Source organism: Mirounga angustirostris, unplaced genomic scaffold, assembly GCF_029215605.1.
Source record: "Mirounga angustirostris isolate CCGP_5_RB_7025 unplaced genomic scaffold, mMirAng1.0.hap1 SCAF_5, whole genome shotgun sequence".
NCBI classification, from domain to species: domain Eukaryota; kingdom Metazoa; phylum Chordata; class Mammalia; order Carnivora; family Phocidae; genus Mirounga; species Mirounga angustirostris.
Genome location: NW_026991713.1, coordinates 156,011,957 through 156,033,573, shown reverse-complemented (window position 1 = coordinate 156,033,573; position 21,617 = coordinate 156,011,957). Strand labels below are relative to the sequence as shown.

General features: G+C 46.0%; 3 long non-coding RNA genes across 3 annotated transcripts; all 3 read left to right on the top strand.

Annotated features, from left to right (window-relative positions):
* The first annotated feature begins 4,488 nt into the window (after positions 1-4,488).
* Positions 4,489-11,397, top strand: LOC135364359 (uncharacterized). The gene is made up of 3 exons (XR_010411235.1): positions 4,489-4,576; positions 7,677-7,808; positions 11,261-11,397. It is a non-coding gene; the product is annotated as an uncharacterized LOC135364359 (long non-coding RNA).
* Positions 11,398-17,750: 6,353 nt separating this feature from the next.
* On the top strand, positions 17,751-18,139 carry LOC135364358 (uncharacterized). Its single transcript, XR_010411234.1, has 3 exons — positions 17,751-17,812; positions 17,892-17,959; positions 18,067-18,139. It is a non-coding gene; the product is annotated as an uncharacterized LOC135364358 (long non-coding RNA).
* Positions 18,140-18,819: 680 nt separating this feature from the next.
* On the top strand, positions 18,820-21,617 carry LOC135364357 (uncharacterized). The gene is made up of 3 exons (XR_010411233.1): positions 18,820-19,187; positions 20,809-20,971; positions 21,564-21,617. It is a non-coding gene; the product is annotated as an uncharacterized LOC135364357 (long non-coding RNA).

Genomic DNA, 21,617 nt, shown 5'->3' with positions numbered 1-21,617 from the left:
GTTATTTGAAATCTTTCACAATTTGAAAAAGACATTCAAGTCAACAACTGCCACACTTTTAAAAAACATTATTTGTAGTAAGAAATATATTCTAAATTGAAGCCCAATACATATATAGATACATAACAAACAAAAGGTAACAAAATAATATTTACTGTAGCATAAAATACATTCTGAGAGATTTTTTTCCTACCTCGTTTTCAGTGCCATGTGCGAACTATGAAAATGTCCAACAACAGAGAAATGATTAAATTATTCGTGGTAATTAATGCTGTCCTATAATTTAAAACGATGATGCAGATCTCTTATTTGTAACATAACAAACATCACAAAAATATATTAAGAGAAAAAAGCAGGCTGTGAATAATATACATGTTATCTGACTTGTTGAAAAACCACGTTTGCAAGGATACATGGGTCAAAAATTTAACGTGTCTTTCTTTTGTAATAATACATTGCTGTGCTTTCTGAGTGTTTACCCAAAGCTAGATAGCTAATATTTATTGAACATGTGTGCCGGGCGCTGGACTCAAAGCTCTACATGTGTTATTTCATTTAATCCCCCCAAACCTGAGATGGTATAACCATCCATTTGACAGAATGGAAACGGGAGAGGCTCAGAGACTCACAGTAAATTGCCTGAGGTTGGAGTGAAGAAAAGGGCAGAGCTGAACTCAAACCCAGTGTATCTGAAAACGGAGTTCGTCCTTCACATGTAAGGCTCTGCCGCCTCCTAGAGAGTAGACTGGAGGATGCAGGCCAGTTAGGATGGGCTGATGTTCCTGTGAGGAACTAGGAGGCCCTCGTCTTAGTGGCTCCTACTAGGGAAGTATCTTTCTTGCTCCTGCCCCATGTCCGCATGGTCTTCCTGGGACCAGGATAAAGGAGCACCCGCCATAGGTAACTGCCAGGTGCTAGAAGAGATGGACAGAGTGGATGCCAGACCCAGTGGTCCCAAGTGTTCTGTTCGAGGTGGCACGCCCCACTCCCACTCACATCTCACTGGTCAGAGCACGTCACAGGGCTGCATCCAACTTCCCGGGTCAGGGGACACCCTGACATGCCTTGGTGGAGCCTACTGGGGCCACCACATGGTGCCAGCCCGTCTGGGGGACTGTGCAGGGGCAGAGGAGGGTTGTGGGGCATTGGTAAGAAATGACAGCAGGACTAAGTTGGGATGGGTTTGCTTTATCCTTGACCAGATGGAATTTGTCTCAGAGCTGCCCCAAACCGTCACTGGCGAGATTAAAAGAAGTGACCTTCGGAAAAAGGAGTTTGGTCAGATGTAATCAGCAAAACCCTCAGAAACCACTGTGTCTTCTTCGCCAAATCCCGGGCTGCCTTAGCTTCCTCACTATGGGGAGGGTGAGGAGGGGAGTGTTGGACATTGATTTTAAGAGCATCAGGAGTGCTCACATTCCAGCATTTTTGTTCTTTTAAATTACTATCCGTTACTCTCCTGCTTCCAAGTCCCCGAGTGAGCGCCCAGGATGTGGCTGGGGTAATAAACGGACATGAGCATCCAAGGGGACTTGTGTTGTGCTTTGATTCTGTGAATGAACCAGTGCTAAATGCGGTCCCTCCATGATTCTCCCCAAGCCCCATTGGAGAGGACTCTGGGGCCAGATTCTCCCCCCTGGTTCCAGGGGCCCTGGGTGACTCCTTTTGTCTGTTCAACAACCACAACACAGAGGTCTGGGGAGGGACCCTTCCTTGGCCCCAGGTGTCCACCTCTGCCTGGCTTGCCCATGCCCTGCTGGAGGGTGAGGTCAGGGCCAGAGCTAGTGAGGTGGCTGGGGAAGGGGGAAGGCGCCGAGGGCAGCCCAGCCTGGTGGTTCCACTTGCCTGCCAGACCATTCCTCACCGCTCCATCCAGCATGCCATGGACCCGCTGCCTCTGTATGGTGCTGCTTCCAGGTCCCAGCCTGCACCAGCTTAGGTGTGGGAGGGATCTGCCCTGTGGGGACCCAGGAAACCTGCAAGACTCCTCCAGCCCTTTCCGGGGTGCCCAATCCCCCATGCCTTCCATGGAGCCCAGGAGCTCCGTTCCCCAGCCCTCCGTAGGGCCCCCCAATCACTCACCCTTCCCCAGGGCCCAGGAATCCCTCAGCCTCCCCAGGGGCCCGGAGCTCTCCCCACATTTTATGAGGTCCTCCTGCCATCTGGAGCCCGAGAGATGATGTGTGCAAAGGGCAGGGCTTAGCACAGGCCTGAAACAGGAGGGACCTGTGGTTGTCACCAGTGTTGCCTTTCACAGCTGTGAGACGTGAGGCACCGGATCTGGGAAGGCACTTGCCCCATGGAGATGATGATGCTAATGTCCACAGGTGCTCAGCACGGGGCTTCCTCTTGTCCTCAGCACAGTTATGGACACAGTCTTGGACACCCCCAGCTCACTGAAGGAAACCAGCCCAGGGTCACACAGCTAGTAAGCAGCAGAGCTGGATCTCACACTCTAGGCTCCCGGCCCTGTTTCCAGGGGCCACAAAGGGCTTCGTAGACAGGAGGCTGACACTGGCTTTGGGGACACTTCCTCACCTCCACGAGTGATCTCACCTGTTCGAGGCCCCCAAACTCTGTTCACTGCTTCTTCTTCCCTGCTCCCTGTTCCAGTTATAATCAGGGTGACCCCGGCCATCCTTCCTGGAATTCCCTAGTCCCCCTTATAGGCTGGGCCTATATATATATAGTCTGACTCCACCCCTTCTGTAGCTGGTCTCTCCTTCTATAACCAGGACCACCCGACTCTGGGGCTCTGGAGGCGGGCAGCAGCTTCTAAACAGAATTTAATACAAATGTTTTGCTATCCTTGTTTTGTTTTTGTTTGTGTGGCTTTTATGGCTTCTTTATATTTATGTTAAAGATACTGCGTTCCTATTTTAGCAGTGCTAAAATGGTTCCTGTTTACAAGAAATTTACACAATAAGTGGTGGTTTGTAGAGCACTGATTTTCAGCTGCCTTGGGCCTGAATGAGTTGGGGAAACATTGTGTTAGTCCTAGAGAGAAACAGTTTAGGAAGTTCGGCTCAGGACAGGGCCCAAGAGAGATGATCACAGGGGGTTTGTCTAGTCACCTGGGTCCCTGGCCCTGCCCACCTGCTTGGCTCTCCCCGCCCAGCACACCTGGAGCTGACAACTCTCTGGGTGTGGTCTTGCATTCCCCAGGAGAGAAGCTGGTGAATGTTTTCTCTTAAAATGCTCTCATTCCTGGAGGTCCCAAGAGATCCCATGAGAGTCAGCTTGGATTGTTTCCCCTATGAGGTTCATAACGTAAAGCCCAAGCTAGTGGGTAGCAGGGTCACATAGATAAGCGACAGATCTACCGCTTTTGGAGGTGTTCAAATGTCTCCGTCAATTAGGGATGATTTAGAGGCACGGTCTTCTCATACTAATATCCCAGGATATACCAACCCAGAAGACATATCTGATTACAATTTTGTCATGCTTATTTCATTCGGTTCCAATGTAGCTTTTTCTTTGGGATTTCTTTACTCCTATTTTATTTGTAGAGGTACTTCTCAATTTCTAAACATATGGGAAATTCTAGTGAGCTTTTTATCCATGATTTCTAGCACATTATATTACCACAACATGCTCTGTGTGATTTCATGCCTCTGAAACATATTGAAATGTCCCTTATGACCAAAATAGATTGGGTGCATTTTTGTAAGTGTATCCTATATGCCTAAAGTTAATGTGTCCTCCACAGTGGTCTATGGATGTGGACAGACATACGGAGATAGCTGTGGGATTCAGATGGTTTGCTCTCAAGGTCTACATGTTATGGATGTTCTGTCTGCTTTGAGTCACTGAGAGAGGGTTGAAACCTCCCACTCTGCTTGTGTATTTGCTTGTTGTTGCAGTTCTGTCCTCCTTTGCTTTATATGTTGTTCAGCCAATGGCTCTAGGATGGGAGTTCTGGAAGGAAGGAGATAGCGCCCAGAAGAGGGCAACAGGGACCTGGTTTGGGAGGGAGCAGAAACAAGAAGGATGGCCAAAGTTCCAGAGAGGACCTGTTATTGGGATGGCACGTGGTGGGGCGCCAGTTGGGAAGGGGCTCTTTAAATATGAGGTCACGTGGGGTGTCCATTATGACCTACCAGGGGCAAAGGCAGATGATTGGCTGAGAGAGAGTATAAAGCCTCTGGGTTGCTAAGGAATGGTTCAACCAGGGGAAGGCTTGGAGAAAAGTGTATCTTCCTCCAATCCCTTCACCTGCTACTGTTTCCTGCTGACCTAGTGATTTACTAACCTGCTGACCTACTACCCTTTCTGAACCTCCCCTCGAGTACTTACTCTGACCCTGACACCGTCGCTGACCCCTTCTTCTCCTGACAAACGCCTTCCCCAATCCCACCCTTTATTTCTACCCTGTTCCCCACCCTCATTAAAACCCTGCCCCCTTCCCACCCCTTCCCACCCCTCCCTACCCCACCCACCCCTACCTCCACTCCACCACCCATCTCCACATCCTCCCTGACGCCCCAGCACCCCTTGAAAGGACCAAGACATGAAGGTGCAGAGGCTGTTGTTCCTGGTGCTCTTGCTGTGGTGTCCCGGTTCCCCAAACCCAAATGTGAGTAAACATGGCACTTCACTGGCATCTTCACAAGTGTGGGGGGAAGGGCAGAGGGGGAAGGAGAGAGAGAATCCCAAGCCAGCTGTGCAGTGAGTCCAGAGCCTGAAGAGGGGCTCAGCCTCAGGACCATGAGATCATGACTTGATCCAAACCAAGACGTTGTCACTTAACGGACTGAGCCGCCCGGTGACTCAAAGCTGCTAGTGGTGTCTTCGTTCCTACTGGGTTCTTTCACATGGTGGTCAAATAATAGTTTTTTCATGGGGTTCTTGGTGGGAACTTCAGAAGAACTGCAGTTCTTCCTGAAGACCGAGGACCACAGGGCAGGTTTCTCAGTCAGCCTGAAGGGGCTGTGGCCACAGCCGTCCACATCAAGTTCTGGGTCCTGTCTGTGCTGCTTGGTCCAAAAAGAGCAGCTCTGGCAGGATGGAAACCTGCAAATACTAGGGTAATGGTGTCAAGAAGGAAGGATTTGAGAAGATATGAGAAGCCATTGAGCTCTTTGTCTTAAATAGGGGGCTTGTATGATATGTACATTATATCTCATTAAAATTGTCCTTTAAAATGTCGGGAATGCTAATTTATAGGAGCTACGGGCATTAGACTGGCTCCTGGAAGCCCAGTGAAGATCCTGCTTCAAGCCTTGTATGTTTAGGGTCCATCTTCTACATACTTTGATTTCATGTCAGCACATTGTTCATATTTGTGAAGTTTGGCAGCCCTGGGAACAGTGGTATCTTAAGCATTGGTGTTGGGTCTTGAGTGTTAAACAGTGAAATGTCCTTTGTGCTCTGTGCTTCCTGGTTGGTTGACTTGTAACAACTTCGGAGTCAGCCCTTTCCTTCTGGCCTTGGAGGCTGTCCCCAGGGACTCTGTGTCCCACCAGGTCCGTGGGAGCCCTGAGAAGCCCAGCAGACACTAAGTGACCGCATCTTGCTGGGACGTTTGTCACAGGAAAATCTGATGGATTGATGTAATCAGGAAGTGAATGAGTTGTTACCCTTTCTTTGGCCCAGTGTGTACAGAGTGTTGATTTCCCCAGAGTCAAAAGCTCCTGAATGTCCTTAGGATTGTCCAAATATAAAGAAATACCTGGTTCCTAGTGTGAATATTTCACTCCTTAAAAAATAAAACCCTTACCCTCAGGAGAGAGAGACAGGGAACACCCTAGAAATAAGCAGACTTCTTTAGATCGGCCTACACCAGATTCTTAGAGAGGGATCTGCAAAGTGGGAGTAGTCAGGAAGGACCCTAGTGTTGAGGCAGAATCATCCCACATGAATACCTCCAGTCAAAATAGACTCGATTCTGTTTCTTTTGAGTCTTCAAAGGAGGGAATTTCTTGGTAGTCTTTATTGGAAATATTCCCCTCTGCCTAGGCTGCATCTCATAGAGCACTTCGACTTTCTCACCCTCCCTCATATCTGAGCTCTTGCATAAACTACCTGGTCTTGCATTTCCCTCCTCCACCTGCTCATGGCCTCTGTCTGTTAGAACCTAGTGTTATTGGCCCCACTGGATGTCATCTAGTTAAGAGTCAGCTACTGGTCAGCATCCAGACAGCTGCTAGATGTACCACGTGGCCACAACTGGGGGTGTTTTCCATTTGTGACAAGATGGCCTCTGTCTTTTGTGCATTTGATCCCCATGATCAACCATTGTGCAGATAGCTAATGTTATCTTTCAGACAGCGGCTGTTCCAAGACCGTATATATTTCCCACCAGCACACATGTCTGTGACCTCAGCTGTGAGTGCTGAAGATGAAAATGTTATAGATTTCAGGGGTACTTTGTAGAGAGTTGTGTTTGCACAAAATTCAAGCTTGGTGTGAATTAGTAGGAATTGCATTGTGAGCGTCTTGTCTCCTAAAATACTTGGAACTCCAGTTTTTGTAAAATGAGATGTGTTCTTTGTTTTGGTGTCCATATCCAGGAATTTTGTATTCTTTTAGAAATGAAATTTCATGGTCACCTGGGTGGCTCAGTCAGTTGAGCTTCTGCCTTAGCCTTGGGTCATGATCCCAGGGTCCTGGGATTGAGCCCTGCTTGGGCTCCCTGCTCAGCCGGCAGTCTTCTTTTCTGTCTCCCTCTACCCCTTCCCCTGCTCATGCTCTCTCTCTCTTTCACATAAGTAAGTAAAATCTTTTAAAAAATCAAATTTTAGAGTTGCTCTTGACTGATTTAGTTACAATACTGAGAAATAGGAACATGAATGCCTTTCATTGGCTTTTGGAGATAGGTGTTCAAGTAATTTAAAATATCACAGATATCATCAAAATAAACAAGATCACCTGATTATGAAAATCTTTATGTACCCCTGAAATCTGACATTTTGGGCTGTGTTTCTGAAGCAAAGTGGGCATTGAAAGAAAACATCACTGTTTTCAGAAACTAAACAGTAATTTGAATTTATTTTTGTTGAAATAATAATCCCATATTCTTCTAATAGAAGCCTCCTGTCTCTCTCTCACTCATGTCCTGATCTATAAACATCTGTCCATAGAACATTCTCATTTATATCTCTAGTACATTTTTTATTCTTGCTTTCTCTCATTCTTCCATAAATTTTGGGCCTATTTTTGGAAAGGTTCCAGAGGAGTTTATCCAGGTCCTTCATGGATGTACAATAGAAGTCAGTGACTTCTTACCTACTGTAAGTTTACATTTACTTATCTTGTCTATTTTATGTTGGCTTATAAATTCTTAAGTTCTGTTAGCGATAGAAAATTTATTTGCCATGTGTTTGTAGGCAAAATAAAATCTCTTAAGATTTGCCTATTAGATTTTTCCTACAGCTTCAGTGTTATATAATGTATATGTGATCACAACATCTTTTCAAGAATACAGTTTGTTGATAGTTGACATAGGTAAACACAGGGAAACCCATCAGCACAGTACGATAGTAAACATACTCATCACTCCCAAAAGTTTGCCCCTGCTCCTTTGTAATCCCTCTGTGCTCCTTCTCCTCCACGGGGAGGCAGTTGAGAGGTGTGCTTACGTGGGGGAGGCTGGTGGAGGGTTTGTAAAGTTGATTGTTTGGGACAGAGACATTGTAAATCTTTGAGATTCCTCATTGTCTCATGTGTTATTTCAGCTTGTCCATGTTGTGCCTGACCGTTTCCTTCTTGGCCCTGATGGGGTTGGAGTTCTATGGAAACTTCCCATTATCACTGCCCCCTTGGGAGTTTGTGTCTTTCTCATTTATATCTGGAGAACCATCCTCGCTGTAAGTATACTAAAGTAGCTTATATATACTGTTCTTCATAAATGAGCGGAAAATTTTATAGTCATTGGACCTTTTATATCCATTCAGTAATAGAAATATCCCTCTAATACATCAATTTTGATGATCACCTAGATTGAAATAGATTTAAATTTGTGTTGCAGTGCCTTCTGTGATCCATATGTTCTTTTTTTTTAAAGTTCAAGCATAATTGGCCAACAGTGTAGTATTAGTTTCAGGTGTACAACATGATTCAGCAATTCTATACATTTCTCAGTGCTCATCACAATAAGTGTACTCTTAATCCCCTTCACCTCTTTCATCCATCCCTCCACCCACCTGCCCTCCAACCCATGTGTTCTTTAGAAGTGTGTTGTTTAATCTCCATTTTTTGGTCATTCTCTAGCTATCTTTCAGTCCTTGATGTCTAGTTTGAGTCATTTGTGGTCTGAGAACATACTTCCTGTGATTTCTTTTCCTTTGGTTGTTCAGATGTATCTTATGGCCCCGAATATGGCCTCTCTTAGTGAATGTTCCATGGGAACTTGAGAAGAATGTCTTTACTTTGGTTGTTGAATGGATTATTCTGCAGATGTTAATGGATCCAGTTGATTGGTGATGCTTTTCAGTTCACCTGTGTTCTCATGGAATTTCTGTATCTGTTGGATCTGTCAGTGACTGATAGAGGATTCTGAATTCCCCAGCTATAATAGGGATTCATCTGTTTCCATCAGCAATTCTTTCAGTTTCTGCCTGATGTACTTCAACACTCTGCTGTTAATGCATGCACATGAGAAATTATTATGTCTTTTGGAGGATTGACACCTTTACCGTTGAAGTAATGCCCATCATTATCCCCGACGGTTTTCCTTACTCTGTAGTGTGTTTTGAAGGATCATTTCACTGGCCACAGGTTTCTCGTTGGATGTTTCTTTTAACACTTTAAACATTTCATCCTTCTTGATGGCAAGGTTTCTGAAGTGTGATGTAGTCCTTATCCTTATTCCTCTTGGGTAAGGGTTACTGCTCTCCTTCCCCCTTCCACCACCCACACCCAAGCCCTGCTCCAGATTTCCAGAATTGTTTCTTTGTCTTTAATCACCTGTGACTGAACATTCTGGATTAGGCATCGTTGGCGTTAGTTGTTGGTGTGTTTGTTTTGGTATTTATCCTGCTTTCCTTGTTTTGAGCTTCCTGGATCTGTGGTTTGGTGGCTATATTAATTTAGGAAAATCCTCAGTCATTATTGCTTCAACTACCTCTCTGTCCATTCTCCTGCTGCTCCTATTCTGTGTGTGTTACACGATTTGTAATTGTCCCACTGGTCTTGGATTTTCTGTGCTGTCTTTTTAATATTTGACTTTGTTTTTCTTTTGAGAAGTTTCTACCGGAAATTCTTTAGGCACAATGATTCTTTCCTCTGGTATGTTGAGTCTCTTAATGCACCCATCAAAGGCATTTTTGATTTCTGTTATGGTGTTGTCCAGAATCCCGGTAAAATCTTAGAGTTTCATATCTCTGCTTACATTCATCATCTCTTCTTCCTACTGCCCCCTTTTTGCTTAGATCCAATATCAGGTATGGAAGGGACTTGAAATTCCCAGCCTGCCAATGCCATCATCTCTGCCTTAGATGCCTTAGGTAGTGTGATTCTAGTGCTTGCTGTCGTGGTTTTTACCTTTAGTATACCTTGTAAGGTTGTGTTGAAAGCTAGATCTCCTGTTCCGGTAAAGGAACTGAGGTAAATAGGATGTGAGGGTGAGGTTGTCTACTCATCTGTCTGGGGTTACACTGAGTTTACTCCCAGGTGAGACAGGGAGGTGATTGCATTGGAGTTGAGACTTTCCCCCTCACCTCTATTGCTTAGTCTTTGGGAAAGGCCCAGTTAGGCTCTGGGGACATAGTTTCATTTGAAGGCAGACCTTTTAAGAAGAACAGAAAACTTCTGAGTTTATTTCTAAATGGAATCTCCCCCCTCTCTCTGCCAATGGAGAAACCTTCCCTTCAAAAGGAAAACAAGTATGTGCTATGGTGAGCGCTGTGAATTGGGCAAGACTGTTGAATCACAGATCTGTACCTCTGAAACAAATAATGCAATATATGTTAAGAAAAAAAGAAGAAGATAGCAGGAGGGGAAGAATGAAGGGGGGGGGATATCGGAGGGGGAGATGAACCATGAGAGATGATGGACTCTGAAAAACAAACTGAGGGTTCTAGAGGGGAGGAGGGTGGGAGGATGGGTTAGCCAGGTGATGGGTATTAAAGAGGGCACGTTCTGCATGGAGCACTAGGTGTTATGCACAATTAATCATGGGTCACTACATCAAAAACTAATGATGTAATGTATGGTGATTAACATAACAATAAAAAATTTTTTTAAAACGGGAAACAAAACTATGACGTCTTTGGTGTGCTCATCTGTCTCTTCACTTCCCCTTCCTGTGGGGCTGGGTGACAAGGGCCAGAGCAACTCAGAGATTCCTAAGCAACATGTGAAGTTACAGGAATCACCATGGCTTTCTGTTTGCCCTCCACTGATGGACTTTCCCCTAACAACATTATTATGACTGGCTTGTTGATAGCGTGGTGATATTCCAATATCCCGGCAAGATTTGGGGGCTGGCCTCAGCCTCTCCTCATCCTGTAAAACTTTTGAACGGGGAAATATGTTAATGGTGTCAAAATGGGGTCTTGCCTAGAGTTTACTAAGCTATAATTTATCAGGGTGACTCGATCTGGATAGCCTGGTTCCCCTCTTTTGAAACATCCGCTGTCATTTCTCTTGTTGCTTATGCTTCGTCTCTCGCCACGTGCCACTCTTTTTCTCATTCGATGGCTTTTCTGTCTTTTTGATGACCCTCTGTAGCAGTCTGGGAGACTTCATAGCACCTGATGTGCCATAACTGTGTGTGAATTCAGCAAACAGCCAACCCTTAGTAATAGTTCAGAGAAGCTTTCTGGACAAGGAAAACAGCATAATTTTGTCAGAGCTTTGCTCACCTGCCAGCCTTCCTTCCTACATTCCTTCCTCCCTTCCTTCCATTTTCTTTCTTTCAGGATCTTATAATAATCCGTTTCTGAACTCAGTGTGGATATCGGGTTGCATTAAAGTTACGGAAATGATGAATTAATGAATATTTTTTTAAATGTCTGCATGGTCCGCTGTCAAAAATTGAACAGGTTGAACGTTCATTTCACAGAATGTGAATAGATTTTGGGGTCGAAACTAAGTTATATACCTTTGTGCTCTTTATCAGAAATGGATTGTGAACTATGATGACTTAATCAGGAAATTCCAATTTTGTCTTCTTTTTTAATCCTGTGAAGTCATTCTGCTAAACAAAATGATTATTGTAATTTTCTTGGATGCCTGTTTCGGTATTGACCTGAACTAGAGATTTTTTCCTAGTAATACGTTTTGACATCAAACTTCATTTTGTTTCTTCCTCTCTTAGATAAAGCCTCGGCGATATGAAGGTAAGTTTTTTGGCTTTAGTTTTCATTGTCGTAAATTCTCAGTACCGGTGTTTGATGTGGGTATAATTCGACTAGGGGTAAATATGGTGACTTCTGATGTCTAAGTGACTTGTTAACTCCTGAAAATCGTTCTCTTTCCCATGTGGAGTCTAAGTGACAATGTGGAGGGTGTTGCCATCTCTTAGGAGACCAGGAGGAAGTATACCTCATGGGAGTAGGGAGAATAGAAAGAGTAATTTTGCAGAGACATGTTTAGGAGGCATGCGATGATAGGAGCCTGAGGTCTGGAGTGAGTACTTTGCCATGACCTGGCTCTTGGTGAAATGTCGAGATGAGAAAACACTCTTTGAGTCTAACAAGCAGGCTACACTTAGAGAAGGAGCCACATATTGCCAGACAGAGCGTGTGTCACAAGAGAGGTTTAAACCATGGTTTTGAGTCTGAAGTGGAGGGAGCCTTTCCTGCCAGGGGAGAATGAGTGGAAAGGAACGTGTGCCAGTGGGGGTGATGTATCGTGTCGGGCCTCATGGATTGTGGTGATTCCACGGTGCTGTCTGTTGACGGCCAGGGTGGCTGCCTGGCACATAGCAAACCTTCGAATGCTGGTGTTCGTCCCTGTGTGCAGCAGTGGGTGTGGTGAGAAGAGAGATCTCAGGGCAGGAGAGTGCTCACATTGGGCCACTAGAAGAGAAGTTTGCACTTTGAGGTAAGATGAGAGAATTATTAATTTTTAAAAGATTCTGTTTATTCATCTGACAGAGAGAGCACAAGCAGACCAAGTGGCTGGCAGAGGGAGGGGGAGAAGCATGCACCCCCTGAGCGCGGACCCAGATGTGGGACCCCAGGACCCAGGGTGGAATCATGACCCGATGTGGGATCATGACCCAAGCTGAAGGCAGACACTTAACTGACTGAGCCACACAGGTACCCCAAGATGAGAGAATTAAGAGCCAGTTAGAGGAGTCTGTGTTCTCGACCTTCGATGTGTTATCCATCTGTGATAGGGCGCTTCATGAGTGTGGTTTTCCTGTCAGGGTAGAGGGTAACCTTCTCATGTCGGGATGAGAAAAGCTTGTGTTCCAGGGAGTGTGAGTTATCCAGGCCCTCCAGAGACTGTAACGTGGAGTTTGTACCCAAGTGTGTTTGATTCCAAAGGTCTTGTCCTCCAGAGCCCCTGCGTAGGGTTCTTGACAGGCAATCTGTGAGCAGCAGAAAGTCACTGAAGGCCTTGGAGTTGTCACTCAATTGCCATTTTGAGCTTTCCTTGTGTGGAATTCCAAGGAGGATCTGGAAACAGACATGGCGCTGAGCAGGAGCAAAGGATGGTTTTGTTCATTTTGGGTTGTTGGCAGGGAACTATTTTTGTACCTTAATCATTGGAGGAGAGAAATGTTACTTGACAGGATGCTTAATTTTTCTGTTACATATCTGGGGACGACATCAGCATTTGCAGTGATTGCATTTTCCAAGACTGGTGCTTACAGATGGGAGTAAACTTAGAAGACATTTGAGGGCGTTTCTCTATCTTTGAAAAAAATTTAAGTAGGAATCTCCCCGAAATAGGTTGTCTTAGGTTTCAAATGCTGCTAAAACTTGCTTCCTTAGGGCACAATGGGAATGCTAACAAGTTAGTTACACCCAAGTGTTAGAGAATGTGTCTCTGGTGCTCATACACTGGGATTATTCAATGTCACTCGTTTTGCTAATTATCTTTGCGATTCTTTTTTCTCCTTTTAGTATCCTTACAACAAATAAATGAGATGATCCATCGACTTAGGACAGAAAACAGGGAGCTTGCTCAGGAAATATCCCTTTGGGAGCTGAAGGTATCAGTGCCTTTTCAAATACTTTTTGTGATTTCATTTTGGTTACTTCCACCTCTTGTAGTTCATCCTATTGACCTATTTCATGTGATCCAGAAATGGTCCTGATTCAAGAGAAGCTTCACAAATGTAGAGCACTGCCTCTCTATTTTGAAAGGAGTCACACATTAGTAGATAGGTTTGTGTAACACGATGCTATTTTGGAATTCTGTTTCCTTTTTTCATATGTTTTATAGATCCGGGAAGGCAAGAAACATGTTGCAGAAACTAAGAGTGAACATAAGTTTCTCTCTGAGGAAGTTCGTAAATTGAAGGTAAGAATCCCTTCTTTGCCTAAATTGTGTCCTAACAACAGAAATAAAAGTAATGAATTATCATCATTATCATTATCATTATTATTATTTTAAACATTGATTGATTGATTGATTTGAGAGAGAGAGAAAGAGTTGAGTGGTAGGGGACAGAAGGAGAGAGAGAATCCCAAGCTGACTCCATGCTGAGTGTGTAGCCTGATGCAGGGGTCAATTCCATAACCCTGAGATCAGGCCTTGAGCCAAAACGAAAGCAGGAGTCAGACACTCCACTGACTGTGCCACCCAGATGCCACCCAGGTGCCCCAAGGAATGAATTATTATTACTCATTCAAAATGTTTTGTTGAAGGAGAACATCAAAAAAGTTGACGAAGTTAATGAAAATTTAAATGACACCCTTCGTTGGGCACTGGCTCACTTGCAAACTGAGAGAGAGAAGAAGGTCAAGAATCAGGATGTGGTAAGAGCTGGCTGTTGAGTTTTACCTTAATGTGGCCCCGGCAGGCTTTTGGTTCACTGGGTGAGATGAGTGCAGCATCCTCGCTTGCTGTTTAGCACAGTAGAGAGTGGGCCTCTGGGAACTGAAACTCCTACGGAGCAGTGAGCTGGGATTTCACTTAGAACCACCGTGATGAGGTTTGCTCTTATAAGGACTAGGAAGTATGGTTGATTTCACAGCGAGGTAATGATCACATCATTCAGCCCTGCCCTCCAAGATATGTAGAAAATCCCCACAAGACACTTGAGCGATGAAGGGCAATGGCTGGCCCAACTGTGCAGTCCCTTCCTCTCCTAATGCCAAACAGAGCATTTTCAATGTGAATAGGGGAAGATGTGTATATATGTATGTATGTGGATATATATATGAAGGAAAGCCACTAAGAAAGTCATTTGTGAGTTCTTTGACGTGAACTATTTTCCACTTTGCTTACTTCCTCCTTGTTCCATTATGCCTTAAGGGCTTTCTTTGTTGCACTGCATGATCCTGTCCTGTTAGGTGCCCTCACTTGTTCTTTGATCATGATTTCCTGAATGTCTTTTCTCATATGTGTCTTGAAGGCCCAAGATGCATTCGAGGATAGAGAGCAGAGAGCCTTCAGGGCCAAAAAACGAGAACTGCAGGGTATGTTATTTTGGGGGAAGAAATCCGCATATGGTGGCAATGAGCTTGCATTGGGAAGGGAAGGAATGTCTTCCTGCCTTCAAGGTCTTGCCCTTCTCCTTTCCCTGTCAAACCGAAGTTCTCCGGTCATGTGCACATACACACACAAAAGAAAACTCATCCTTTCCAGAATGTCGACGATTGTTGGAAGACCATTGCAATGCCCTGAGTTCTTTGAAAACAACTCAAGAAGCCGAATTGAAAATGCTGAGGAGGAAAGTGGATATCGTGGTGGATTTCTCTAAACAAAGACAAGCAGCTGCCGAAGAGTAAGCTATTCTTGTGTGAATTGTCACCAATACTATTGTATGAATTTAGGTGACGGCCAGTCTAGATAATTGTATTTCTTTTAGAATTGGATCTAGAGTATTTTTGCCAAATGCATTCTGTAGAATTGTGCCTGCCCTTGCTGCCTTGATGTGTGTGACCTGCATTTCCCTTTGTGTTCTGACTGCTTGTCACGCTTGTTGTGTGACTCCTTGGAGTAGAAGAGGGAAGGTACCCTCCTTAAAACCTTTGATACCTGGATCCCCTCTGGGTCTGTCTGCCTTGTCCTTTTGGTTTCCGTGTCATCACATGTTCTTATTAGCCCTGAATTCAGTCACTTTTGGTTCAGTACAAGCCTTGGGTCAATAATGGGGATAGAAAAATGGAATTGTCTTGCTGCGGAAACACTGGGAGTCTCCTTGTGGAAAGTGGGTTGGGGCTCCAGCAGTCCTGGATGCCTTCATCCAGTATACAACTGACATCACTCACTGTCGCCCAGTCCCTAAGAAGGCCAGGGTATTTCCCATCCACCCGATTTTTTTAGGTGTAACTCTCCTGGGTCCCAGCCAAAGCCTGTGGGTTCACTAGGGCTCACCTTGGCTGGCTGACCCTGAACTTCACTCGTTTCCTTCTAAGCCCATGCCCATAAAGTTGTTCATCTTCTTTACAGTTCACTTGCCTGTTCCAGAATGTATTGATGTGTCCTGGGGAGATTGGCTCCCACTGCCAGGCTGGCTTTCTCCTAGGCTTCCTTCTTCTCCATCTGGTTCTCGTGTTTCTTCATGTACTCTTTAGAAATTGGGTGCATTCCCTCACGAGTTTGCTCTTTTGTCCAGTGTTTCCTTTCTTTTCTCAGGAGGAGATCAGGACCTTAGAGTCCCTCATTCACGCTGAAAAGCAAAACTGTTCCCTGTCTTCCCTGGAGACTCAGCTTTGTGTTATTCCTTCCCACAGCGGGGATGGGGGCTGCTCTGTGTCATTGGCATCTTGGTTCAGTTCATTGGAAATTTCTTTTGGGGGTGGGTACAGTGTCCTGACCACCTTTCTGTCTTCTACACCTTCCAACTGAGCCACTCCATTACAGCCGCTCCAGAAAGCATTTGCTGAAGGATTGCCTGAGAGACCAGAAGCAAATGCATGTGTCTTTCTCTGTCGGGAGCTTTTGACTCAGTTTCTAAGAGTCTTTTGGCATGTGATCTTGAGGAAATGAGGTGTCCTGTTGAAACCCTTTAAATCAACACCATGAGCAAAAGAGTCTGAGGGCAGCACAGCAAAGCAGCCTTTCTAAGCATCGCACGTTGCTGCCTTCACTATCAGTGAACTCAGTCTTGTTAAAGTCGGTTGACTCCATGCAGTTGATAGTTTTCCATCTGAAATCTGTTGCATGGAGATAACACACTGGCTATGTGACAGTTCACAGCCTTTTGCGCTTCAGGACATATTGCCGGCACTAAGATTGGCCTCTTCAAAGGAGGAGGCAGGGGTTGTAGTTGTAGACCCAGAGATGTCTGGGAGTGAGTTGCCATGCTGATGAAGCCATATTCTGGAAGGCTTCCTTTTGGGTTCATTTTGTCAGGCACAGCCTTGGTCTGAGGATCAGGGCTCCCCATCGAGGGGTATGACTAACGATGGTCCCCTGCTTCATCCTATAGTTGGTCAGGCCTGGTTTTTCACTTTGAACTGAAAGGAGCCTTCACCGTCTCCGACAAAAGACCAACTCTGAGAGGACACAAACTGCAATGTTACTTGAGGAGTTGATAATGAAGTAGAGAAGTGTAAAGACAGCTCCGATTGCAAGGGACTTGGCAGCATCCAGAGTTTGATTTTTCTTTAACCCTAAATGGGACCTTCAGTTCATTTCCCTCCTTGTGTTGTCAGTCTGTGCATTTATGAGGGACATTGGAATCTAGGCCATCCAGTGTGCTGGGAGGAATGACGGCAGAACTTCTGGACCTTGCCTACTGGACCATGTCTATACCTTTCCTGTCTTAGGAAGGTTGCAAAGACCCACTGTGACCTGGAGGCAACAGAGAGTCAGCTGTCTGCTGCCGTGGAAAATCTGAAAGGAATCACAGAAGCAATGGACAAGTACAAGTGAGTTCAGACACTGAATATTAGCGGCTCCTGAAATCCCTGTTCACTTTGTATTTTTAACTTTTCTTCATTGTTTAGACTCAATTCACATGTAATATAAACAAAAATTCAGAGGCATATCCAGAGAGAATTAACAGACACAAAAAGTTAAGCTCTAGAAAGAACAAAGCAATTTCATTACTAAACATGTCCTGATCCCCAGCGCTGGCCTGATTCTGTGGAACCTTCTTCCACGCCATCGTCCCTGGGGGTGGTGTCAGTTGTCCTAATCTGGAGGAAAGCAGTTTGTCGTAGGATGCATCCTACCCATAAGCCCGGCAGGGCCATCTGATGGCGCTGGTCTTTGCCGCCCTGGGAGCCATGGCGAGGATAGAAGTTGCCCAGCACCCCTGATGGCACACTTGTCACGTGATAAATTAGGGAAAGGTTGAAAATGGGTAAGGAAATTATGTCCACTCTGCACCCTGCAGGGGAAGAAAAATGATTACGGAAAAGAGGTAACAATAGCTTTGATCCTACTGTACATTATAACCATGTGAAAAGTGTTTCCTGTGTCAGGATCAGTTGTATGAGGGGACAGATAAGAGGAGAATGGCCACGTGGGCAGATGATTTAAAATCACAGCCAATATTGGGTGTTATCTGACGAGAGCAATTATAACTCACAGGCAAGAAATTGGAGAGATGCAAGATCAGCTGCAGGAGGCAGAGGTCACCTTCCAACACAAGGTAACCTGAGTTGTGCCCCAACCTCCTGGCCCGTTAGCGCCTCCTGCAGGTGATGGAAGTGGCCCTTCGATCCCCCAACATGGGCTCTTGGTGTGTTGACTTTTTCAGATCGCAGCTCATGAGAGAAGTGCTCTAGATAATTGGGTAAGTGTTTTCTTTTTCCTCCTCTTCGTTTGGGGCCCAGTCCGGCACAGCTGAAGGTGGATGTGTTTTTCTCCCCCAGATCAAGGCTCAGGTTTGGGAGAGGAAGATAGTGCAGCAGAGGAGGGAGAACGCCTATGTGAAACACAGGTGTGTGATTTTGACGTGCCTTTTTCTGGGCGTCTTGAGGGGTCAAGGCTAAGCTGTTTAGTGTCTAGTAGAGGACATGGTGGTGTCATTCTTTTTCTGTCTTCAAGACTGCACATGATGAGGAGAGAGACGCTGCCTGAGGGATCCATGAGGCAGGAACCAATGCCGGGAAGACCTGAGACACAGAACCATGTGCAGAGAGGTAGGGAGCGTGCTGTGAAATGCAGCAGCCTGATCTCTGCTGGGAAAGCTCATGGTGTCCTTCCCGTTCGAGTGGGTGATCACTATGTGTCCTGGAGAGAATCACGAGCACTACCTAAGGACAGCAGGTTGTCTGAAGGGGTGACAGGAGGGTGCTTTCCTCAGGTGCCCACCAGCCTCAGGGCACCTGTCCCTGTGACAGGTGGAGCTCATGCCCCTCCCGTGACTGCAGACCCTCCCACCTCCTCTACCACCCACCTACTGAAGAGCTGAGCCTGGAGGAGTTGAGGGCCCGAGCTCCCTTCCCACATTGACGCAATGGTGAAGACTTTTTGGAAAAAAAGAAATGGAGAAAAATGGCATTTATTTACTCTTTATGGAGGTTCCTTGATTTTTGTTTTATTCGTCATCTACAGTCCTATATTAATCCATGAAATTTATGCATTTTACTCCTCTAATGTTATCAGTATAAAGCCACAGCTTTACTTCTCAATCTGCCTATTTTTACTTTGCTCCTGGCTGTACGATTAGTGTACTCCAATTCTTCTCTTCAATATTTATGTAATAGCCAGCCACACATGCTAGGCCTCATCTATAGACTGAAGGATTGAACCATCAACAGGCGGCCTGAGAAGAGAATGCATGCCGTTCATGTTGAGGGTTTATCCATTTTTAGCTGGTTGAGCCCAGAGCAGTCTACTGCTGTCCCCTTAGCTATGAAAACACCTGAAGCAAGCTGGGCGATGGTGGTCCCATCCTCGAGGGGGAGAGGCAGAGGTCTCCCCCTTGTCCTCAGGGGTCAGCAGAGACCTTTGAGAAATGCTGTGTGTCTGAGAAGGGACCCAAGAGTGGGACAGAGGGCAACGTGTTAGGGGCGGGTTTGGAGGGTTGGTTTGATTTCTGCACAGTCAGTGCTGGTCTGAATCCACCTCCATCTGTTCTAGGGCTTTGGTCTGATGCTGAAACTGGTGGGTCTCCCATGGGGAACAGGGGCACCGAGCCTCACAGAGACCCAGGGATGAGCAAGGTAACTACTGTGGCCTCTACCAGGTGTTCCGGAAACTTTTCCCTTTCTGAGCAGCACCCTGTCCTGGCCTTGTGTCTGTTGGGTGGGTTAGGGTTTGTCTGTGGTGTCGTTCACCTTTCAAAATACAAGCAGTTCACCCAGGGGCTGACAGGCTTCTCCATTACAGATCCTCACCTTCAGTGGCACCTCCTGAAGCCACAGGTGCTTAGAGGTGAAGGATGGCAGGGCGCTCACTGTGTGTGCGTGTGTGCTTGTGTGTGTGCGTGTATGTGTGTGTGTCCATCCGTCCACCCCTGCCCACGCACAATGCCTGTGGGAAAGTAGCTCGAGGAGGATGACACGTCACTCCACAGTGAAGTCTCTGGCCAGCCTGACTGCCAGTCAGTAGGTTCCGATCAGATGCAATTGGTGTAGTGTTCATGTTGGGGTTCGATGATTTACCTGTGCCAAGGTCTGTGGTAATCCTCACAACTGGAAACTAGGGGAAACTCTCTCTCCATTTTCTATTGTCTGTTTTGCAGTTTGGAATGTTCTTAGATAGGGCAAGTTTCATAAGTCATCCCTGTTTTCCTTCTGCTGGTACAAATGCTGTACAGAATCCCTCTACTTGTACCCTTTCGACGACTGTTGTGAATTTCCAAAGTGGGGGGTGTCCTGGCACACACATTCTGAAGCGGGGATGTCGGTGATTAGCTGCATGACCCGGGCCTCACAAGCCCTGCAGTTGGGCTTCTAGGAGCAGGTCCTTTTGGTCTTAGGTCACTGTGAGAGCTGGTTTCTTCTCTCATCACACGCTCTGGAGTTGTCCGTCAGAAAGCACACACATTTTTGTGAATTCTCAAAATTCACAAAAGTTAGCCTTATTTAGCCTTCCCATCTTAATTTCCCACTGGACAAAATTGCTCTGGAATTCAGTGTATGGAAAATTCCAATGACTGTGTTTGAAGATAAACACAGCCGCTGCACGTAAATAATGGCTATTGGTATCATGTTCCTCTCAGAAAACCCTTTTCCAGGTCCCCTATCAGACCACAGGCCCCTAAATCCTCAAGGGTCTTTGTGGCCTGGACAGAAACTGCAGAGAGTAGAAGACGGCTTTGTCAGGAAGTGAGGCAGGTGGGGACAGTCAGGGGCTTTGCAGGCAAGGGATTCACCTCGAGTGGCTCGGAATCCTTGTGGAGAAAGGGCATTCAGTTTCATCACATTCTGTCTATTCTTAACAAACCCAAATCTTCTGCGGTGGTTGAAGAGGAAAGATGAAGTATTGTCCATGATGTCGATGCCTCCCTGTCTGGAGTGTGGGCTGCTTTACTTGTTTCCAGTGATCCCTTTTCACCCTTTAAGACACTACTTCTTGGTAGTGAATGTTGGCAGACTTGGGTAGTGATGTTTGATGACAGTAGGTTATTCCTGTAACATCCTTTCTCCTTCCCCGTCCCCCCCCGCCCTTATGATAGTAGGCAGCAATTGGGAGGGACAAAGTTTTCTAGCATGACGTGGCTCTCCTGGAACGTGGTATTGGGGAAGGAACCAGATGCTGAGAGCTCGCTCTTTGGGTTTCATCTCTTGGTATTGCAACTTTTGGCTGTCTTACCCAAATATTTTGTCCTCTGTTCTGCAGGTCGGTACAGATGTGAGAGGGTTTCCTCATGCTCCAAGGCCCCCCCATATGCCCTACCATATGGGGCAGGGTTTACCAGGCTTCCCTGGCTATGGGCCACCTCCACCTCCTCCACATGGGTGGACATGGGGGCCTCAACCACAGCTCGTTCCTGCTACACATGGTAAGATGATCTGAACTGGATGACCTGAATTGTAAAGCCTATTCATAGTTTAAGTACTTCTGTTGGTGGAGAAGATGTAGAGGAGGTACCAGAAGGCTTTGCAATGCAAGGATCGACCTGAGTGAGGACATAGTAGCATTCGTCACCTTTCTGTGGACATCCATTTCATGGACTGTCTTGTTTCACCCTACAGAAATGGGCAGCAGGTGTCTGCCATAGAGAAGAAAAGTGACAGTTTGCAAAGGACAGACATAAAAGCTTTGCCCATGGGCACTGCCCAGACACAATGTTTTGGGCCCTGGGATGGATGAAGCACAACCTCAGATCACTGTTACTTGTGGAGGCCCCAGTTGTCCAGTGTTATTCACTAGCTCTGAAAACATCTGTCACTGGGTGGACTGATCACATCCTCAGTTGTGGGGGACTTGTCTCTCCTTTGTCCGCAGGGGTGAGAGGAGACCTGTGAGAAATGCTCTGAATCTGGAAGGGATGTGGGAGTGGGAGAGCGTGGAATAGGGTGGGGCAGGTGTAGAGGGTTGGCTTGCATCCTGCATGGTCAAGGCCAGTCTGAATCCACCTCCGTGCCTTGCAGGGCTTCGGTCATATTCAGAAACCTGTGGCTCTCAAGGGGACAACAGTGGCACTC